We start from the raw sequence: 19,914 nt of genomic DNA on the forward strand, positions 1-19,914 counted from the left end.
TGCTAGTTCAATAGCCCAGATGATACTAACTCCTGTGAGCCTTAAGCCGTGTTATAATGTTGTTTTATCCTAAAACACAGAGCTGGAGTTGTGTTTTGTTTCATTCACACATGTTTGAGTAACTTTATTATCACTCTGTTTACATTCCCAATACTCTGTTCCACTTTGTGATGTTACTAAGTTGTTTTCAAGTAAACACCTCCTTTTACCAATTCCAGGGCTAAAATGATCCAAATGATTCTAGTGAAGGTGTTTGAGAGAAGAACTCAGCCTAAATGCAGGTTTGAGTGTTAAATATGTGAGAAAATCATCTAATATGGGCCTTAAAATATTACTCCAGTAGAAATAAAGAAACACCATTCAGATCTGTGCAAACTAAAGTCATGAATATTTTCTGTCCAACTTTTGTAACTGAAACATTCATGAAAACCTGAATCAGATGTGAAGAAGCTGCAAGAAACACAAATGTTCAAATCATTTCAGATTCTCACAGAAAGATTTAGTCACTTTAAACTCATTCACAGAGGAAGAGGAAGAACAACTTTTACTCAAGTACAAGTACCGTACGAGTACTGTTACACTGTACTGTATATTACTCAAGTAAGAGTACTGTTACTCTCGACGTGAAAAAGGAAATTTCATAACTGTTCCCTAAACTACCAGGTTAAACACTGTGTCTACACTCCTCTCATGTACACACGGGTTTATGTGACAGTTTATCTAAAAATATAAGAAAACACTTTTATTTTGTTGACTTCATGTTTAAAGTATCAGAAAAATGTGTTTTTTTGTGTAAATTGTGCCAAAGTGTCTCTAAAATAGGAGTTTACCTTGTGTCATTTTCAACATGTGTTCGACTTTTCTTCACAAATTGCTTCTTGATTTGTGTAAAAGTATAATTTATATTTACAACAAGAGTACTGTATACACAATACTAGTATTGAAACTAGAAACTCATTTGAGCAGGTACATATAAATACTACAAAAAGTCCCATTGACAGGACTGAGCAGAACCTTTCCTGAATGTAGAACAGGGGTCTCTACCTTAACCAAAGGCAAATCCAGAGAGCTACACATTTTAGTGGTTGCAGAAAATGAAGTATATATAAAAGCCATGGCAAAACTTAGATGTGGTACAGTTAGATAAAACATAAAACATAAACCATTATTTATTTATGAGTGCACAAAGTCCAGCATCAAAATGATAGATTTATAATAATAATAATAATAATAATAATAATAATAATAATAATAATAATAATAATAATAATAATAATAATAATAATAATAATAATAATAGGTATTTAATGATCACATTTGTGTTATTCAGGACAATATGTGTAATACAGGAATCACTTGGTGAGTGACTTGAAAGAGGGTGGAGAGCTCCTGGTAGCTCCTGAACTACAGGTTTTAGACGCCTGTTTAAAATAATGTTGATCTGTATCAGAACAGAAGTGTAAGAGCACATAGACCAGTACACACACATGGACCAACATGAACCTACTGCACCACTGACCATCACACACATAGAACCAGTGTTGGGAAGGTGACTTTTAAAACGTATTCCCCTACAGATTACAGATTACATACAACAAAATGTAGTTAGTAACATAATCCATTAAATTACTTAAAGTGAGTAACATAATCTGAATACTTTGGATTAGTTGATTTACTGTAGAGAAGCAAAGACGAGCTAAAAGACAATAAAAAGTCCAGACTTTACTGTATTAAAAATATTATTGATAGAAGAGGAGGAGACATGTCCACACAGCATGATTTAATCCTGTTAAATCCTGTTTTAGTCCTGGTTTAGATCTAGTTTAGTCCTGGTTTTAGTCCTGGTTTAGTCCTGGTTTTAGTCCTGGTTTAGTCCTGGTTTAGTCCTGGTTTAGTCCTGTTTTAGACCAGGTTTTAGACCAGGTTTTAGACCAGGTTTTAGACCAGGTTTTAGACCAGGTTTTACACCTGGTTTAGATCTGGTTTTAATTCTGGTTTAGTCCTGGTTTAGACCTGGTTTTAGACCAGGTTTTAGACCTGGTTTAGACCTGGTTTTAGTTCTGGTTTAGTCCTGGTTTAGACCTGGTTTTAGACCTGGTTTAGACCTGGTTTTAGTTGTGGTTTAGTCCTGGTTTAGACCTGGTTTAAATCTAGTTTAGACCTAGTTTATTTTCTAGCAATGAGTGGAATTACCGAAAAAAAAAAAGAAAAAAAAAAAAAAGGGAGGATATAGCCCAGAATGTGAAAACAGGAAAATGCCACCGTGTAATCCATTTATTTCAACAAAGTAACTGTAATCCAATTACCACTCATTGAAACAGTAACTGTAACTGAATACAGTTACTCATAATTTGTACTCTGATTACGTAACTCCGGTACATGTAATCTGTTACTCTCCAACACTGTGTATAACACACATGGAAATAGAAAAGCAACTACTACATTTACTTTGATCACATTCTATTGTCTGAAGAAAGAGAGATGTTTAAATGATCACCGTGCTGTCAGAATCAACACTGAGTATTGAGTTTGAAATGTTTGTTTTGTGACAACACTACACTGTACATTATAATACTCAAGTAAGAATAAAAGTATGTGACCTGAAAGCTCCTCTAATAACTATAGGCTACAGTTGTATGTGAAATTGACTCTAGTAACTGTAACTACCAGCTTTGCAAACACACTCCAAACTATCATTGAAAAGCAGAAATGAAACTCATATATTTTTAGAAAGGTCTGAATGTGAGCGATAATAGTCCTGTCCTCAAATGTTCTCTTTACTGCAATTTCCTGCTGATGTTTAGTTTTATTTGAACACAATTTGACCAGAAAGAAGTGACTTATGTGAACTACAACAGGTGAGCTCATCTGTGCTGTTAAACAAGTCCCTCTCTAGTTTTCAGACTGTAAAAGTGCTAGTGTGTACTTTGTGTCACTGTTGATGTCACTGCGAAGTATCACTTGTGCTCTGCCCCTGTGACCCCTGACCCCCGACCCCCGACACCTCTCGACGCCTCTCGACGCCTCTCGCTGGTGTGAACGGTCCTCCCTCCGAGTCCCCGGTCACCCTGGTGTCTCAGGGTCAGTTGACGTGAGTGTTTCTGCGCTGCGTGAAGGTGACGGGGGTCAGGCTCTGTTGTCAGAGTAAACACACTTTTATTTGTCACTAAACACAAAGAGAAAGAGTCAAAATACAGGCCGCAGGAGGGGAATGAGGGAACGCGAGTCGTGCATGTCCCTGTGAGGAGGAAGAGGAGGAAGGGGAAGATCTCAGGTAAAGTCAAAGATTACATGAGGAAAAGTACTAGAAACAGGCCGAATACAAATACAAATATACAACTAGTTTGGACTTATCAGGTTAAATAGATTTTTGTTTGTTATATCATCACAAACAGACCTGCAGTTGTGTTTTGTTTCATTCACATGTTTGAGTAATCCTTTATTTATTATTCTGTCTACATCTCCAAAACTCAAAATGTTCCCTTCCACCTTGTGATGTCATGTAGTGGTAGTTTTCAAGTTAACTTTTTTCTATTTTGGTCCAGTGTATAAAGTTGAGATTTTAAATTTTATTACTTATCTTTCTATTTTATTTTGACTGGTACCTTTTCATTTATATGTATTTCTGACACCTGTCTCTTGCTCTTTTTTTTTTTTTTAGAATTTATTATCTTCTTTTTTTTTAACTCTTTATTATTATATTATATTGTGATGTGTGAGTTACTGTGTCCGAATCATTTCCCTTGTGGATTAATAAAGTTTGTCTAAGTCTAAGTCTTAAGAGGCAATAACAGGGCTGAAATGATCCAAATGATTCTAGTGAAGTTGTATGGAGTTTAAAAACACAGTGGAGCACTTCCTGTGGTGATCCACATGACATCACAAGGTGAGTTTTAGATAAGGCAAGGCAAATTAATTTGTGTAGCGCAGTTAGTACACAGAGTAATTCAAAGTGCTGTACAGAATAATACATTAAAGTCACAATACAAACAAATCAAAACATAAATAATCATCATAAAATTTAAAGAGAAAGATTAAATGAGAGAGAGGAGTGTGGAATGAAAACTTTTCAGTCAGGGTTTTAGGGAAGAATATGCAGGGGTTGTGTGTTTGTGTTTGTGTGTGTGTGTGTGTGTGTGTGTGTGTTTGTGTGTTAAACATGTGAATGAAACAAAACACAACTCCAGGTCTGGTTGTGATGAGGAAACGACATTAGAACAGATCAGAAAACAGTGTGAGCTGGGCCCTTTCACTTAAATAACAAAACAGAGTATTTCCATTGATGAAGAATAGACCCAGTTTGAAAATGTATTTAGTAACAGAATACTTCACAGTATTAAAATGTATTTTGTAACATATATGAGCCAGTCAGAGTACTGCGTTCTGAATACTTTTACAATGAGTTGCATTTAAACTATAACCTAATGTAAAAGTTGATATAGCAGGATTAAAATACAGCCTTATGTTTGTTGGACTGATTGTTCTGCTTATGTTTTATTTTGTTTTATTATTAGTTTTATTTATTTGTATTTATTTATTTATTTGCATTTATGTATTTATTTTTATTTATTATTATTATTATTATTATTATTATTATTATTATTATTTAATTATTTATTTATTTTTTGTAATTCTTTATTTTTAATTTTTAAGTGGCATGAAAAAGTCAAATCCAATATAATCTTTTTGTATTACTGTCATCAGTATGAACTGCATTGTATTTGTGCAGCACTTTAGAAACTGTTTGTTTGTGAAATGTGCTATAGAAATAAAGTGGACTGAATTGGATAATATGTGGGCTGTGCCTTTGATACGCACACATTAATAGTTATTACAACCAATTGACAAAAAAAAAAAAAAAAGTAAAGGGTTACACCAAATCTGGTCTTACAGTTTTGATAAATTCAGTCCACGATTTCCATTTGTTCTTAAATGTGTCTTGTTGCGGTCTTATACTAAAAGTAATTCTCTCTATCTTGAAAATATCGTAAACAATCTCAAACCTTCATCCAGTGTTGCTATTTGTGAATTAAGACATTTCCTGGTTAGAGCTTTCCTTACAGCTGCACTCAAAACAGGAATGACTATTTAACTTTATACAACACATTTTCAACCACAGAAGACCCAGGTACATAGATTCAAGTCAAAAATTGTGAATTTCCCTCCAAAATGGAACAATATGAGGATTTGTCCAAAATATGTGGCAGTGTTTTGTCTCCAGTCCACCACATGACGTCCAGCAGTTTGATGATTTGGTGTAATGTCTTTCCTGGACTGGTGTTTTGAAAAATCTAACCAAATTCTTCCAACAAAACTCTCCCCATATTATTGAGTTAGAAGTTAGAAGTTTTTCCATTCCTGATCAAATATGAATCAATGCTCCTCTTTTCTCATGTTCTGTATTTGTTTATTGCTCATTAGAGAAGAAAAAAAAAAAAAAAGAAAGAAAATACGTTTTACTTTTTTACCCCCTAATTACATTTTTAAAAGGTACTTTAATACTTTTACTTAAGTAGATGTTTACATGTGATACTTTTACATTTACTTGAGTCATTTTTGTCAGTATCTGCACTTTTGCCTAAGACCTACAGTAGATATTTTCATGTGATAGAAGTACTTTTACTTGAGACATGTTTTGCTCTGATATCTGTACTTTTACTTAAAATGTATTTCGTAACATATTCTAATACATGAGGTAATCAGAGTACTGTATTCTGAATACTTTTACATCGAGTTGTATTTAAACTATAGCCTAACGTAAAATAGTATATAAGAGGTAGGAATGTAGTGACATGCAAATCTCTCTGTATGATATTAGTATATAGTATGATATTACCACGATATTCATCTCACAGTACTTTATTTATTGAGATATTTTGAAGAGACTAATATAATTGTAGATGAGACACTTTTTTTTTTTTTTTTTTTGCTTTTAAAATACCTTGAAAGGATTTTGTGGTGAATTATTTCCATCATAATCTCAAGAATTCAAGTAAAAAACATATTTCTTCATGTTGTTTGCACTGAAATGAATCATGGGAAATGTAGTTCCTGATGTTTATAAGCTAATGCTACTGTAAAACCATGTATTTAGTAACTTGTGATTCGATATATTGTGACATCTCACGATATTATTGTGAGACTTTTGATGATACAATATCACAATATTTTGTTTTTTGTTACAGCCCTAATAGGATTAAAAAACAGCATTAAGTTTGCTAGATTCTTTGTTCTGCATTTGTTTATTTCTCATTACAGAAGAAAAAAAAAAAAGAAAAGAAAAAGAAAATACTTTTACTTTTTTACCCTGTAAGTACATTTTTAAAAGATACTTTAATACTTAACTAGATTTTTTCATGTAATATTTTTACATTTACTTGATTATTTTTGTTAGTATCTGTACTTTGTATTTATTTATTTATTTATTTATTTATGTTTTTTTTTCATGTGATAGTCCTACTTTTACTTCAGACATTTGCTCTGGTATTTGTACTTCTACTTAAGTAACAAAACTGAGTAGATGCTCCACCTCTGATCAGTTCCTTCCATAGACTGTATAAAAGAATATTTAAGGTTATATATTTATATTTACGGTCCCTGGTGTTCGAGCTCTTATTGTGGAAACCTGTTTGGTTTTTCTGTGAAAGGGCGTTGCTCCGGATGTGGTGTCCGCCGTTGCCATGGCAGCAGGACTCCTCTCTCTCGGCTGCAGAAAAGCGCCGGACTCTGTGCAGACTCCTCCAGACCTCCGCGGAACCTCGCACTTTCCCCCCGGCCCTGAGCGGCTCAGAGCGGCTCAGAGCGGCCCGGAGCCCGCGGAGAGGAGCAGAGGAGCCCCGGAGCCCACACGCCCTCGGTACCCCCGCGGAGACCGACTGCACACCGAGTTTACACCGACTTTAACCAGGAAAACCGAGAGGAAAAGCCGAGGAAAGCGGAGGGAAAGCGGACTGATTCCCTGCGGAGCTCGGGAGAGTTGGAGATCTCGGTCGCGGGGTCACGGTGAGTTCTCGGAGCAGATGAACTTTGTCTGGAAAAGTTTAGTAAGAAATCATGTTTTTAAAAAGTCTTCGTCACAGTTTTAGGCTGTTTTAAGTAAGTTTATTTCACTGCAGCCTGTGTAGCTTTACTTTACATTTTAATCCATTCGGTTATTTTAATATCAAAATTAGGTCAAATAAGAAATAAACATAATATTGTGATGCACTAGCACAATGTAAGCTAATTGTACTTATTTCCGAGCTCCAGTTTACATGATTATACTTTGTTATCTTATTAAACCTTAAAGTAAAAGAATTAAAAAAGAATACTATAGGGCTAATACAGAATACTTTGAAAAACAGACCTAATGAAAACTGTATTAACACGTAACATACTCTGTCACAAGGTCCAATCAGAGTACTGCATAATGAATACTTGGAATACTTTCACTCCAAGTTTTATTATATTTTAGTTTTTTGAAAAGTCTTCTACCCTAGGCAAAGGTTTATTTGTACTGCACAACTTGTTCACAAAGTAATTTAAAGTTCTTTACAGAATAAAAAATACATTCAAATCACAAAACAAACACATCAAAACATAAATAACAATCAGAAATTTTAAAAAGAGAAACAGAGAGACAGTCTACATAGTTTTATAAATGTGTATCTGTAGTTCTGTGTGACACACGCCCACTGTGAGAGTGAAGTTTTCTCTCTGATAACCTGAAGTACAAGGCCAAAGTGACATAATGAAGTACTACTATGTATTCTTTTGATTTGATAAAAGTAACAGTATTCTGAATTAAACCAGAGTACCGTTAAATGAGTATTCGCAGTGTGTATTCGTGGTACTTGGTTTGAGTAAGATTGGACTGATCTGCTTCTCTTTTTAAACATGGAACCAGTCGTCTGTTACGTCGCCATTTTAAAACTGGAAGGTTCAGTGATCATCCAAATATTATGATTTTATTACTTTGTCATTATTCTGTAATTACCATTTACAATCTATGGTAATAACGTGTTTATTCAGGCTTTACACCTTCAGTTCAATACATTTTATATAGTTACAGTTACTGAAAATGTCACATTAAAGGCCCATGTCACACTATTTTCTGATGTGTGTACAATCCCTCAGTCATACAGCTAGAGTCCAGCAAAGGAGAAATTCAATTTGTCAACTGGACAAACATTTATTTAGGTGGAAAACGTTTCTGAAGAAGCAGTTTGGATGAGCTGCAAAATGTTTTTGACCTAAATAAACATTTGTCCAGTCGACAAATTGATGATCTCTGTTCTAATGTCATTTCCTCATCACACACAGACCTGGACTTGTTTTTGTTTCATTCACATGTTTAACACACAAACCCTGTATATTTAGGAGCTCTTCTCTCAAACAGAAAACACTGTTCCACTTTGTGATGTCATGTGGGAATACAGGAAGTGCTCCACTGTGTTTTGAAACTTCACTAGAATCATTTTAAGATTTCATTTGTCTGTCAGTCTCTGAACTAAAGGTAAAAGGAGCTGTTCACTTGTAAACTGATCCTTTAACCAGTACTAAGTTATCGTTGTGTTGTAGAACATACTTCCTCATTCCTGTGTACTCAGAGTGAGTATTCAGAGTAGTTCAAAGTGAAGTACTAATGATGAATAGTGTTTTCAATGAGCCAAACAGTGAGCTTTACACACTCACACAGAGCAGCGACTTCAAAGTGCACACACATGTTTCATTTTCACACACAATGATTGTATAGAAAAGTCCCACCGACAGGACAAAGGATCACACACAACTGCAGTACTCACAGTACTCACAGTACTACAGGAGGTACGGCCGGAGCGAGAGTGGATCTTTGGGGAATATTATTGTTTTTACAGCAAAATGATCCGACAGATTGTGATTTCTTATTTCATATGAGCGGAAAAGTACACACCAAATGATTCAAGATCTGGTTATAGTCTGGTTCAGTCCTGGTCTAGTCCTGATCTAGTCCTGGTTTAGTTCTGGTTTAGTCTTGGTCTAGTCCTGGTCTAGTCCTGGTTTAGTCCTGGTTTAGTCCTTGTCTAGTCCTGGTTTAGTCCTGGTCCAGTCCTGGTTTAGTCCTGGTCTAGTCCTGGTTTAGTCCTGGTTTAGTCCTTGTCTAGTCCTGGTTTAGTCCTGGTCTAGTCCTGGTTTAGTCCTGGTTTACTCCTGGTCTAGTCCTGGTTTAGTCCTGGTCTAGTCCTGGTTTAGTCCTGGTCTAGTCCTGGTTTAGTCCTGGTTTAGTGCCGGTCTGTAGTTCTTTTTTATACCTAGTCTTTGTGTAGTTTATAGTTACTATAAATCCTGGTTTAGTCCTGGTCTTAGTCCTGCTTTAGTTCTGCTCTAGTCCTTTTCTAGTCCTGGTTGTGCTTAGTCCTGGTTTAGTTCTTGTGTAGTCTGCCTAAAGTGTGATTTTGTTTTAGTCTTATGATGTTAGTGTTTCCCAACCAGAGGTACGAGGCCCCTCCTTCCCTCTCCCCAGTCACCTCCCCAGGTTCCAGGGTTTAAATTTGGTCTTGTTCTAGTTCTGTTTTAGTGCCAGTAGTTTGTGAAGTGCTTCCTGTAACACATTCTTTCTCATGAGTTGAGTAAGATGAGTCTTCAGTACAGACATGTTGGATAAATCTTGACGTCAGCTGTGTGCCGTCTTTGTGCGCGTTGGCATGCTAGTTGTTGCTTTGCTTTGACTGCAAAACTCCGCCCTGGTCTCTAAAAGTTGTAAAAAGAGCTTATAAACTCATCACGGTGAATAATTAGGATGTTCAGAATGAATATTAAGTGGTGGACATCATTAACCTGCTCAATGCTGTGTTCCAAACAGGAAGTCACTTTGTTTTCTCGGTGCAGGAAGGGGCGTTACCTTTAACAACCTCGCACCTGATTGGCTCTTTAGTTGCTATGATACTCACAGTTAGAATTCCTAATATGGAATTCAACTCCAAATTTGCTCCTATAACTGCTGTTAAACACTGTGGGCGACGTCACACTCACTTAAAGGTCTATTCATCCTTCTGGAGAACTCCAGAACTTTCTTCTTGTTTTTGAGGTGATAAGAACAAGTTGGTTCGGGCTCTTGACATTTCATACTTCAAAAGATGTTCTGCTGCCAAACTTCCCTGCCCTCTCACTCTGCCCCACCCCCTCGCTCTGCCCCGCCCCCTCGCTCTGCCCCGCCCCCTCGCTTTGCTCCATCCCCTTGCTTTGCCCTGCCCCCTTACTCTTTTTGTGGGACCCGCCTTTTGGCTTTCACAAACTTATCATGGAGATTACACAATCTACCTCCATGAATTTCTTGCCATTTGGCGCCTTTAGTCACTGAGCGTTGTGTCTTACAGATGTTTGTATTTTCTCACCATTTCCTCCAGCTGTGACTCAAAACCATCCTTTTTTTTTCTTGCTTCGCACCCGGCGAGGAAGCAGATAAACCACGCCCACATAAATAACCAGTCAGAGAGAAGATGTGGGACAGCGCTGACGAACTGCCCAACAAAGTTCTGCTCAGCTGAGGTGTCGAGAACAAACCCCAAGAACTGCTCAACAGGAGCTGAACCAACAAAATGACGTCGTTTTGGTCAATCAGCTCTGGGTGCAAGAACAAATTTCTTCTGTTCTTATGAAATATGAATAGGCCTTTAGTCCTCTTCATTACACAGTCTATGGGAATAACCTTGGACCACAAACTGTTTAAAATAAACTTGTTTTGTTTTTGACGTTTTTAAGACAGTAAAAATCAGCTCGAGCGTCTTTAAAGCTCACAGTGTCACATTCAGGACTCGGGGACGTGAGAGGGGCCAGTGGAAAAACACCAGTGGCTGTAATTTCTCGTGTGTCCAGCAGGAGGAGGGACTTTGAACATGTATTTTATTTACAACAGAAACATAAAAGTCATGATCAGAGATTTATGAACGAAACAGTTTATTCAACCTCAGCAAACAGGAAGTCACTACTCTCACTGAAGAGACTGGCTCCAGCTACATGGACTGTGGAAAAAAACATGAAAAAGTCACTTCAGGGACAACTTCAGAATGCAGGAATAGTAATAACAGTAGTAGTAGTAGTAGAATTTTGGTACTGCAGCAGTTACAGTATATCTAGGACAATAAATTAAAGTTTTGCAACATTAAAAAAAAGAAATTCTGTCTCTGCTCCTGCCTGCTCCTGTCTGCTCCTGCTGCTCCTGCCTGCTCCTGTCCTGTCGCTGGTGTATGATTGACTCGTGGTGTCACAGTCGGTTGCTCTGCCGCTGTGCACCTGCCTCAGAATAAGCAGGACCACATTAGACACAGAATGATAAACCAGGAGCTGAGCCCAAGCTTCGGAAAAACTCACCAAGAAAGTCAAACATTGAACCACGACCACCATCTGACCCGCGCCTCCAGAAAACACCACGCTTTTACACCAAAGTCAAGTTCAGTCTGTTATTCACAAGGACTAAACCAGGACTGAACCAGGACTAAACCAAGACTGAACAAGGACTAAGGCAGGACTGAAACAAGACTAAACCAGGACTGAAACAGGTCTGAAACAGGACTGAATCAGGACTAAACCAGGACTAAACCAGAAATAAATCATGGCCAAAACAGATCTAAACCAGGACTGAACTAGGACTGAGATAGGACTAAACTACGACTAAACCATGACAGACCCACAGTTACATCCAAATCAGTCCTAAACCAGGATTTAAACAGGACTAAACCAGGACTAAGCCAGGGATAAACAGGGGCTAAACTAGGACCACACCAGGACTAAACCATGACAGACCCACAGTTACATTCCAAGTCCGTCTGGGTCCAGTCTAAACTGTAAATGACTGACTTTAGCTTGTGGCCGGTACTAAAGGCACAGCTGAGTCACCAAATGGTCCAAATCCTGGTCCAGAGAAAACACGATTACACCACGTTTTTCTTTTGATTTTAAGTTCATTCAAACTCCGCCCATTGCAAAAGCTTGAGACACACAGAGGGGTGCAGGACTTACAGAAGCGTCAGGAGCGGTGCATTCCGGGAGTCATGAGCTGGTATCAGAGCGTCGTCTTTCCTCACTCTGTCCACAGTCTGACGCTTTGTCCTGGCTTCACTCTAATCTGGACTCGAGCTTTCACAAACTTCAACAGGAGAACAATCTGGTCCTGGGTCACGCTCCCTCTGACACAACCACACACTGTGTACAGAAGAGACACGTCACCCACAGACTCAGATCCAGTCAAATGAAGCTTACCGAAGCTAATGTAGAGCCAAGTTTAGGAACAGGAACTGATTTAGGGATAAAACTGTGAAATAAAAACACAGAATCATGTAGAGCGAGTTAATATGAATATTTAAAGAGTAAAATGAGGAGCCTGATAACAGCAGCAGTTTTTCAAGAAAGTGAACTGGAGCCAGAGTCAATGGAGCCGAACCCATAACCGTGCTCACTTCCTATTTGGGTTAGCTATGTCCATTTCTACCATAGTCAGTATATATGAGTGGACATAACTAACGCTGTAGCCGCCGTGTGACAAATAAGAAGTTCTCCAGGAGGCTCTTCTGGCTCCTTCTGACTCTGGCTCCAATGGACTTACATTAAGATCTTGTGGCTGTTTTTTTTTTTTTTTTCGTATTATTATTATTATTATTATTATTATTATTATTATTATTATATTAGTATTATTATTAAGTCTGTCTTGTTGGATGTGCTGGGTATCCAATCGCTCTTGTGACTCGTCTCTGTAACTGCTTCTGAGAGCCTCGCCATTTGGTCTTAATATTTTATTTTATTTTTTTCTGTATTTTGTCTGTCAAAAAAATTCCTATTCATAACATAGAGTCTGGCTCCAGATTCTCTCCTGTAAACGTGAACATCGCGAGCTTCATTTGAGCGGCGCTGAACGCTGTGGGTGACGTCACACTCACTTAGTCCACTTCTTTTATACAATTCATGATTTCTACAGTTTCTGGGTCCAGTTCGGTGTGATACAGTAAAGACCAACAGAGTGTGATATGAGCTGGAGTGTGTCAGGACCAGGATATTACAGAAATATCCTAATATTGCCTAACACAATAATAATAATACAATAATACAAGAAACTATATAGATTGATACTTTGCAGTGACATCATGCTGGGGTGTTCTACATGTATCTCTAGGGTGGAATGTTTAGGAGTTACCATGGTAGGGTGACCATATTTGTGAAAACCCGGACACCTTACCGGGGGTGGGGGTTGGACCTCGACACTGAGCTACTCTTACCACACAACCTGTGCACATGACCTCCCACTTGTCCCGACCAGGAGGGAAAATAGACAATTTCTTATACAAGTCATTGTTGCATTTGTGATTTGTCATGTTGCAGACTGACCAACTGTTTGTGTCTGCTCACTCCTTCTGAGTCACAGAACTACGAGAGAGGCTCAATTTAATGCTCCCAATGAATGGTGATGAAAACCCAGACATTTGCATCACTTTAACACCCAGGACAGGACGCAAAAAACTGACATGTCCTGGGAAAAATGGACGTTTGGTCACCCTATACCATGGTGACACATTAGCAAACACAGCCAAAAAGTTTTAAAATGGTCTGAAAACTCAAGAAAACATGTTCAGGCAGCCTGTTTAGGAGTTTGAATTTCAACAAAAAGATAAGAGTGACTCACTGAAAAACTGTTGCTAACGCTAATTAAGGCTAATGCTAATGCTAGCTTATGACTGTAATATTATGTGAGAGGGATTTATGTAACAGCACAGATCAGATCAACTGTTGTAGTTTCAGCTAAAGCCTGAATTACAGTTCTGTGTCGCTCAACACACACTGCTGCCGTCGTTTTTGATTTATGGAACTACGTCGAGGTCTGTGCTCCATGAAATAATTCACCACTGACAAGGATTTAAAATTGGTGTTTGTGTTTACAAAATGAAGTGAGAAAGCATAGGGTGTCCATATTTCCGTTTGTGAAAACCTGGACACCTTATCTGGGGTGGGGGGTTGGACCTTGACATTGAGCTACTCTCACCTCACAAACTGTGCACATGACCTCCCACTTGTCCCGACCAGGAGGGAAAGCGGGGAATTTCTTGTCCAAGTCATCGTTCGCTGAATTGAACGGTAATGAAAAGTCGGACATTTCCATCACTTTATGAACAAAACCCAGATGCCCAGGACAGGACGCAAAAACAGACATGTCCGGGGAAAAACGGACATTTGGTTAACCTAAGAAAGCAGAGTACCAGAAATGTGTGTAGAGCGGGTGTAGAGACGTGTCACTTTCCTTGGTGTCTGCATCGGTTCAACTAGTAGTTAGAAAATTTCAGAGGTGCACGTCGGCCGACACAGACGCTTTGTGGAGGGGGTTCAATGCGACGCAGACTCTCTGTGTCGCGACGTAGACGATTTAAGACACGACCATACACTGGGCTTAAGAGTTCTTGGTCAAACTGTGTTCAAATAAAGATCAGATAAAAGTCTAACACCGCCTCAGACAGAGCAGTGCACCCAGTTAGCAACACACCTATGGGGAATATTAATGACATCATCTGCAAAGGATCAATAGTTGTACATTTTGTTCTGTTTTGTTCTGATCCTGTCATATAAAGATCTTAATACAAGAGTGAAAGCAGATCTATTCTTCAATCTGTTCTTCTCAGATCTTTCTGTTCCAGTAGTTTCTCCTCACTGACCCTCTCAAGTGTATTTGGAGTCGTTCGTGCATGTTTGTGTCATCTTTACTCACTTATTTTCAAGATTCTATTTTCCTGATCTTCCTCTGTTTTCACCGGCACACGCCCACTGTCATCAACGCATTTTTATCTGCAGTTTGATGTTCTTAATCGATGAGACTTGTAGGATTTTTCAGCATCGTGTCTCGGCATTTTGGTCCAAATGTTAAAAAAAAGCTCTCTCTGCGACGCTTTGTTGTGATGACATTTACAGTGACATCAGCTCCCAGTTTTTTATTCTGTTGGTTTAGATTAATAGTAAGATTTAAAATGTACAAATAATGACAGAATGATCCACGGGGAGCAGAGATTAAAACCCGAGAACAACAGGTCTGCTTTAAATCAGAGAGGAGCCAACATGCACATTCCTCTGACCGTTTCCTTTTGTCTTTTGCAGATTTCCACATTGTTCTCGTCACACAGGAGCCAGTGATGGACACGTCAGATCTCCTCTCGCCGCACACATCTTCATCCTCTCATCTTCACATTTGGAGCTTGGCTGGTTTTGGCTGTTGTGAAATTTCCAGCTCGAAGTGACTAATACCCCGTCATGAACCAAGTGCAGCTACACCTGACCTCCTACACTCCATCCCCCTCTCCCTCTCTCTTTCTCTCTCTTCTCTCTCTCTGTCTCTTCGCACTCCCTCTCTTTCTCCCCTCTCCTCTCTCTTTTGCGCTTTCTCTCTTTGCTCTCTCTCTCTCTTTCCTCTGTCTCTCCTCTCTCCCTCTTTCTCTCTCTCTTTTTCTCTTTTCTGTCTCTCTTTCCCTCTTTCTCCTTTTTCCCTCTTTCTCGCTCTGTCTTTCTCTCTCCTCTCTTTGCTGTCCCTCTCTCCCTTTCCTCTCTCCCTCTTCTCTCTCACTTTCTCCCTTTTTTCTCTTTTCTCTCTCTTGTTCCCTCTCTCCCTCTTTCTTTCTCTCTCTCATCTCTTTGCTCTCTCTCTTTGCTCTCTCTCCCTGTTTCTCTCTTTTCTCTCTCTCTCATCTCTCCTTCTTTGTCTCTCTGTCTTTCTCTCTCTTCTCTCTTTGCTCTCTCTCTCTCTCTCTCTCTCTCTCTCTCTCTCTCTCTCTCTCTCTCTCTCTCTCTCTCTTTGCTCTCTCTCTCTCTTCTCTTTCTCCCTTTTTCTCTCTTTTCTCTCTCTCTCCCCTCTCTCTTCTCTCTCTCTTTCTCTCTCTCTCTTTCTCTCTCTCATCTCTTTGCTCTCTCTCCCTCTTTCTCTCTCTCTCTTTCCCTCTCTTCTCTCTCTGCTCTCTCTCCCTCTTTCTCTCTTTTTCCTCTCTATCCTCTCTCCCTGTTTCTCTCTCTTTCTCACTCTGTCTTTCTCTCTCTCTCTTTCCTCTGTCTCTCCTCTCTCTCTCTCTTCTCTGCTCTTTCCTCTCTCTGTCCTTTCTCTCTCCCCCTTTCCTCTCTCTTTCTCCCTCTTCCTCTCCCTCCCTCTCTCTCTCTCTCTCCTCTCTCTCCTCTCTCCCTTCCTTCTCTCTCTCTCCTCTCTCCTCCCTCCTTTCCTCTCTCCCGGTGCAGTGGTGAAGTATTTGTGGAATGTGGCCTGTAATATTCTGATAGACTTGTCTTTGTTGGCGCTCTGACCTGAGAGTGTCAGGCCAAAGGGAACAGCGGCAGTGAGGAGGCTGAGGGGGACACTCCTCGTCTCTGCGCCACTGTGTCATTGTCCTGGTTTAGTCCAGATTCAGACCTTGTTTGATCCATGTTTAGTCCTGGTTTAGTCCCTGATTTAGTCCTCAGTCTCCTTTCCCTTTGCTCCCCACGCTAAGTCACTTCCCCTTCAGAGCGCTATCATAATCAGTGAATGAAACGACTGCAGCAGGTTTGTCCAGTTGCTGTGTACAGTTTTGAATCATGTTTTTTGTGTATTTATAGTTTGATATGGCTTTGGAGAGATCACTAGATGACTCAAACATGCACGGCTGACTCTCTTCAGGCACGTTTTTGTTATAACACAGTAGAAAAAGGCTTGGTTGGCTAAAAAAAAGTTGTTTTTTAATAACGCCCGTCTTTAAGGAGTGCAGCTGGATTGTTATTCTTGGGAGTAGGGTCGCGCAGGGGTCACGTAGGGGTCGCGTAGGGGTCACATAAGGGTGTTTGAGGTCGCCGTGGGAGACACTTGGCTGTTGTCGGTGCTGTGAGTTGAAACAGCCGAGCTCGGGGCTGTTTTCAATCCACACACGGGACATGAGGGACGAGCCCAGAAGCGCTGACCTGCAACAACACGCAGCTAATGACCAGCGCACCACAAACACGCCGCCGCCATTTTGGAGACCGGCGTGATCGGGTTTATGTGGTGATTTTTTTATGTAAACTATTCAAATTCCTGATGCACAAATCCAAACATGCACAAATCAGCCGCTCTCTAGGCCTCATTTTTCCAAACATATAATACAAAGTGTGCCAAAAAACGTGACATCATTTTAAAAGCAGTTATCTTGAAAATGACGACGTTCAGCTCAATGATGATGCTGATGATGGTCCACCAGATCCTCCAGGCATCCTTTTTATAATTTTTACTAATAAATCCAAATTTGTTTTTCCAGTTGGTGAAATTCTTCCAAATGTTGCACTGAAGCTGCACAGTCTTGGGTGAGTTTGTGCAGCAGATTCCAAGACACAAAATGACTTCTGTTTGAGAGTGAACGGCTCAACATTCAATACAGGCTAAAACATTCAATACAGGGTTCCCACGGTCATGGAAATCCTGGAAAAGTCCTGGAAATTGAAATGGCCTGTAAAAGTCATGGAATTCCGTAAATCCAATGAAAGTTTTGGAAAGATCATGGTATTTTAGTATGTCACAGCGTTCTGTAGGGATGTAACAGTATCAAAATACCTTGAAACGATATTTTCACGATATGCATCTCACGGTTCGATATTTATTGCGATATTTTGTGGAGGTTTACAAAATTTTTAATATCCTATTTTTCCTTTTAAAAGCCTTTGGTAGTGTTATAATATGAAGAATTAAGATTCAAAAATGCTTCATAACAGTTATTTCTTCACATAGTCGACACTGAAACAGCAAAGGATCATGGTCTATGTAGTTCCCTCTGTGTTTTCTATTGCATCACAGAAAGGAAAGGCAAGTTTATTTCAGTAAGTAATTCAAAGTGCTTTACACAATAAGAAAGACATTAAAATCATAAAGACATAACGTCACCATAACTATTTACTTAAGCCAGACATGTCCAAACTATGGCCCGTGGACCAAATGCTGCCCTCAGACAATTTTTTTTTTGGCCCTCATGCTTCCAGGTGAATAGGCCCATCAATTATTTTTTTTATTTTTTTTTTACTACAAGTTTTTTTTTTTTTTTTATCTACCTTGATAAAGCTAATATTTAACATTTAGTGTGTGGTTTTAAGGATTGTAGCATGAATAAAGACTGATGGTTCATTCTAACGTGTTAAACATGCAAATATTTCAATTATTCACTGTATTGAGCTCCAGTCTACGGTCCTCGACCAGCCCTCTGCTTTGTCTGTGTTTAGGTATGTGGCCCTTGATGAAAAAAGTTTGGACACTCCTGACTTAAGTAAAGAGACTTATAATTCGATATATTGTGATGGCCTCCGATATTATTGTGAGAGTTTTGAAGATATCATATCATATATTTATACAGTATTAATTAATTGTTACATCTCTAGCATTCTGTTAAGTTATCTTGAGTCTGTTCTGATTATTTGTGAACGTCTGCACCTTTTTTGTTTGAAAAAGACGACAATAAATGCACTGACAGGATTTTAAATGTTCAAAAACTATAATCCCAAACCATAAGGTGAGTGGAAAGAGTTCACATTTCAGATTTAGCTCTAAAAGTCTGATCCATTCTACACACGTAGGTGCTGTAAAGTCATGGAAAAGTGTTGAAATTTTGTCAGTGAAAAAGAGTGGGAACCCTGTAAATATAAAATCTTGTTTCTATACATTCTGTGAAACTCATTGGCCTGTGATTGCGAAATAATATACATTCTTGGGACACTCTGTATTTAGTTTTAAAGGGCCTATTTTCTGGTCTGTGTTGTAATGTTGGTTCCTTCACCTAAAAACATTTCTGCAGTTGTGTTTTGTTTCATTCACACAGGTTTAACACACAAACCTGCACATTTACGCCGAGTTCTTCTCTCAAACAGAAAACACTTAAAATGCTGTTCCACTTTAGTCATGTCATTAGTCATACAGGAAGTGCTCCACTGTGTTTTTAAACTCCGCACACCTTCACTAGAATCATTTGGATGATTTCAGCTTTCTCAACTGAACTAATGGTCAAATGTAGCTGTTCTCTGGAATGCTCAGAATGCTGAATCAAAGTGAATGAAGCAAACAAACTTCAGGTCTGTTTTTCAGGACATAACAAAGTTGTAGCATGTCTTACAGCTCACAGGAGTCCATTTTATGTAATATAGGACTTTTAAATAGTAAATTGGAGTACCTGGATTGTGTATACTTCTGTTTTAGTTGAGTATATTTGATTCAATTGTGCTGTGTGCCATGGTGATGTATAGATAACACGGATAGTAGGGCAGTGTGGTCTCCCATATACATACATCTCACACTATTCCTCCTGTGTCCTTGTATTTTGGATGAGTGTATTAGATGTATGTGATTTGTAGATTTGTAGAATACCTGGATCTCTGGGCAGTGATGGCGGCTGTAAACATCTCAGCTGTTCCTCTTGTGTTCTTGGTGAGTAGATTAGATTGTATGTGTGAATAATGTGTAATCATGTTTTAATGTGCAGATGTATAGATGAGCTGGATCTCAGGCAGTGATGGCCGCCGTAAACATCTCACACTGTTCCTCTTCTGCTGTTGGTGAGTAGATTAGATTAGATTGTGTGTGTGTGTGTGTGAATACTGTGCTGATGTCCAGATGAGCTGGATCTCAGGCAGTGCGGGCTGCTGTAAACATCTTTGACTGGAAGCTGCTGATCTGGAAAGGCTTTCAGTTGGATGTTTGCAGCTGCCCACTGCCAGGACCATCCTAGAACTCAACCAGGACCATCCCAGAACTCAACCAGGGCCAAACCAGAACTCAACCGGGATCATCCCAGAACTCAACCGGGATCATCCCAGATCTCAGCCAGGACCAACCCTGAACTCAACTAGGTTCTAAACCAAAACTAAACTGGGACTATACCAGGACTAAACCAGGACCAACTCAGAATTCAATCGGGACAAACCCAGAACTCAACCAGGACTAAATCAGAACCAACC

This window comes from Boleophthalmus pectinirostris, unplaced genomic scaffold, assembly GCF_026225935.1.
Source record: "Boleophthalmus pectinirostris isolate CB_2022bp ecotype Guang Dong unplaced genomic scaffold, ASM2622593v1 HiC_scaffold_5, whole genome shotgun sequence".
Classification (NCBI taxonomy): domain Eukaryota; kingdom Metazoa; phylum Chordata; class Actinopteri; order Gobiiformes; family Gobiidae; genus Boleophthalmus; species Boleophthalmus pectinirostris.